Raw genomic sequence first — 3092 nt, forward strand, 5'->3', positions numbered from 1 at the left:
TAGTTGAAAAATCTTCTCAACCTGAAAACTTGCATTACAAGTTTCCAAATGAAAAAATGATGAGCATTCAGACATTTCTTCAACTTCAGAATTTTTCCATGAGTTACGTGATCTCGTCCCGAGTATACGTGATACTTCTTCCGGTTTTATAATATTTTTCTGCCCAACTTTTTCATTAATAGATGCACACAATCTTGATTATGAATGTCCGAGGTAGCTTCACCCATTTGTCAACAATGAACCCTTCGTAATGTCAAAAAAGACATTAACATCCCCTGAGGATTTATTGATTAATGACGACGCAAAACTGCTTGTTTTATGAAAATAAAAAAAACGAAAAGAGAAGTCACTTTGGGCGCCCCATCAATCGATGATGTACGATAGCAAAGAGCATTGTCTCGTAAATTGCCGGTACTTTTACTTCATGTACACGCTATTTCTGGCTCACAGAATTACCGGGAAAAAAGCTTTACGATTTTATTATTATTTATTTTATTTTTTATGTTACTTTACTATTTGCAGGAAATGCACTCGTCCTGTCAAATGTTGAAATAAAAAATAGAAATATCACGTGACGTTTCACGTGAATTATTTATCGAGAAGAATTTGTTTCTAGTTGTTTTGAATGTTTGCAATGTCTTTCCGCCGATAATTATGGAAAATTCAAATGCGCCAAGTATTTTTTGTGTTGTATATTAATTTGTGAAATAGATGAGGAATGAGGAATTAATGGATGTGATACTGTGATATTAGGATTGTTATGAATAAATTCTACCTGCACCCGGAAATTGGGGAATTTTAGGAATAATTTGTTTGGTAAATTCTTGAGTTTAAAAGCATGAAGTTGGAATTATGTATCAACTTCTCCGGTATTGTCTAGTGGTTAGGATATCTGGCTCTCACCCAGAAGGCCCGGGTTCGATTCCCGGTACCGGAAAATTTTTGCTATTTTTTTTTTTTGCAAAAATCGATTTGTTCCTCAATCCAGAATATTAAAGGCGTAACATTTTGAACTTCAATTATTTATAACGGTTTTTCAACTAATTCTCGGGATTTACACTATATTTTTAGGTGATAGCAAATCTTTACGTTCCAGATCATTTAAAATCATCTGAGCGGCACGTTCGCCAATATTTTTTTTTCAATTTGCTTTCAGGAGAAATTGCATAATGACATGTTTAATAATTTTAAAAAACTCAAAAAAAAATTAAAAAATAATTGCATAATAATAATTAAAAAACGTACATTTCGAAAAATATCCACACTACATTTTTTTATCTATTTCCTATAAATATCACAAATTTTCCATTAAATCAAAATTTTTAATATTTTTTAAACATTCTTTTAAACATGCAAATTATGCAATTTTTCCTCAATATCTCAGAATTATCCAAACCGTGATTCTGATCAATAATAATCAACATCATGTATCAATTCGAAAGAAAGTTCATCCACTTGCCTTTTTCAAATGAAAGCCCTCACCAAAAAATCTTCACCCAAAAATTGTTTTTACACAATCAACAAAATGCGCAATCTCGATAAATGCGAAAGAATAATCGGAACCCGTGATAATCATCGTAACGACTGACGAATGGCAATTTTCCATAAAATTGTTAACTAAATGGGGGAGCAGTAGAATGTCCCATTGGTTTTGCCAACCGTCATTGTCTTTTTCGTTCCGTTCTGTTGGTGAAAATCCATCAGGCTATTTGACGGAGACGGTTTTGCCGTGTTGCGGCGTTTCCACGACGTTTGATCACGCACATTGTAACAAACTGACGCCTAGTTTCCCTCCACATATGTCCTAAACACATACAAGACACACAGCACATACATTGTTCCGCTCACTGCCAATTTAATCGCACTAACTGTGTCACGCAAACCGTTCGCACACCTCAGCGAGTCCATGTACCGAGTCATTTCTACGCCTACTCCTTCTTTTACAATTTTATTATTTAATAATCGGTTTTTCCAATTGTTCGTAAAATAGCGTGCCTGGGGAGGTCATGTTAATCATGAAAGAATATATTCCAGACGAAAATTATATACAGTCGACTCATGTATCAATTATGCGCACATAATTTTCGGCAAAAATGCAATCCCTCACGCAAAAAATATGTGTGCTAATAATTATATGTGAGATATATATATCGCAATTATTTTTGCCGCAAATATATTTTACGTATGTATCAGATATGTAGGTAGGTTTTGAATGTGAATTTTATTTCCATATTTTTGATGATAATTTACGCAAAAAATTATGAATTAAAAGTGCGCGCTCTCATATTGCTAAGAATTTTCCAATAAAACCGATTGTTTTTCCAGTGGGATCGCTTTTGTTAATTGAATAACATTGAGTTCCGTAAACGTGAGTTTCAACCCAATGAACCGTATGTGTAACCATTGGCATGAAATAGAACCCGATGAAGGTAGTTTTTGTGAAGTTTATTTCACATTCGTATTGACGTAAATAACAAAAAAACAATTGATGTGTGAAATTCGTTTTTAAATTATCGTCTGACGCGAATTTATCAATGCAAATCGATTCGACCTTTTTAGTTCGAAATAGTGTGACTGGGCGGAAAATTCAATAAAAATTGTTATAAAATTGATAAAAACTGACGTACGATTCCCATGAAAATTTCTCGCAATAAATTTCATAAACAATTCCAACAACAAATGATGAATTAATATAATTCTCTCCCTGGAAGATTTATATCGAAGAATATATCAATCGTCGGGATATATTTTTTTTATAAAAAATGAGATCAATTTTTCCATCATGGAATCTCAAACTTTTCGGTTTATCAATTTTTCAACACGAGGTGTTCAACCTAGACTGAAATGAAAAAGGTCAGACGTTCTCCCAAAAGTTCCACAAAAAGTCGATAAAATTCTGTCCCTGAAAACTCGGAGTTGTCAGTTTCTCCTAATCCTCTCCATTCACCAATAATTAATATCTCTGAACTTATGTGTTATCAAAGTTGGAGCATCTGTCCCACTATCGGTTCAAATCTCAAGTGTTCTTGACCCAAGTCCGTGCATTTGACAAATCGAGTCTCAAAGGCTTTCAAGGTGTTGAGACTCCTCTT

The 3092-nt window shown here is 33.6% G+C and overlaps 1 protein-coding gene and 1 non-coding gene across 2 annotated transcripts in view; both read left to right on the forward strand.

The window, feature by feature from the left end:
• Nucleotides 1-3092, forward strand: part of SLO2 (slowpoke 2) — a 56187-nt gene that overhangs the window by 14995 nt on the left and 38100 nt on the right. The window lies entirely within an intron of this gene.
• Nucleotides 866-937, forward strand: TRNAE-CUC (transfer RNA glutamic acid (anticodon CUC)). The gene has a single exon. It is a non-coding gene; the product is annotated as a tRNA-Glu (tRNA).

Source organism: Fopius arisanus, unplaced genomic scaffold (genome assembly GCF_000806365.1).
Source record: "Fopius arisanus strain USDA-PBARC FA_bdor unplaced genomic scaffold, ASM80636v1 scaffold00017, whole genome shotgun sequence".
In the NCBI taxonomy this organism is placed as follows: domain Eukaryota; kingdom Metazoa; phylum Arthropoda; class Insecta; order Hymenoptera; family Braconidae; genus Fopius; species Fopius arisanus.